A 1,037-nucleotide genomic window follows, 5' to 3' on the forward strand; every position below is an offset into this window, starting at 1 on the left:
CAAGACACACTGCCGCCAACAATACTTGGAAATGTCACGTCATTGGCTGAACATGCAGGGAGCCCTCACAGTCCGCACACACTTTCTGTTCCGGTTCCTTCGTGGAAGCAGGCATTTCTTTCTTGAATTAAAAAGGCAGAAAAGTACATTTGCAAAACTAAAGGACGTGCTTGTTGGGTTATTTAAAAAAAAAAAAAAACCCTATTATGACCTTTAGAATCTTGAGTAAACCAGTCTTTAAAAAAAGAAATACGTACAAAGTAAACGCTCAGGATTATGTTTTAAAAACACGTTTTCTACATGGCATTAAAACCTGACAAGTCTTATTGGAAAGAAATGTCCAAAACTTTGGGAAATGCATCTTCCAAGCATAAAAAATCTGATGTAACAGGAAAAAGCGGCAGTATCCCTTTTTAATTAACGTTTACCGATTCGGATTCAAAGCTATAAAAACGTTTGCAGACGATAAGCTTGAGGACACACATGGGGGATGATGACACACTGAAGTAATTATTTACAACTCTGAAGAGAAGCACAGTTTAATATATTCCCTGATGCATGACAGGCAAGGATATCGCTGCAGAAGTAGCATGTATTCAAATATCTGTGTGCAAGGGAGGTGGGTTCAAAAGGGCTACCAGTGTAAACTCCAGCTCCACCTTTCCCAGCAAGGGGTGCTGTGGACCGAAACACAGATCTCATAGAGCAGGGGGGGCTTTACCAGATATAAGAGGCTACTCCAGTCCAGATCTTTGTTCCAACCTTGTTGTATGACCTAACCATATTTAATAAATCTTTTTTAAATGGGACTGGAGTGGCCTGCCTAGCCAGGTCCTAAACTGACATCAGACTACAGCAGGGCTGCCCAATAGTGACCCCCCCACCTTCCCCTATAGCTAGACCAGTCCAGGTTTTTGTTCCTACCAGCACAATACATTTGAATTGTCAATCTGCACAGCTTTCCTGTGGCACCGCAACAAAAAAATCTAACTACATACATAAGTATACAAATGAAATGAAGGACTGGAAATAAAGCA

This window comes from Polyodon spathula, chromosome 57, assembly GCF_017654505.1.
Source record: "Polyodon spathula isolate WHYD16114869_AA chromosome 57, ASM1765450v1, whole genome shotgun sequence".
Taxonomy (NCBI): Eukaryota; Metazoa; Chordata; class Actinopteri; order Acipenseriformes; family Polyodontidae; genus Polyodon; species Polyodon spathula.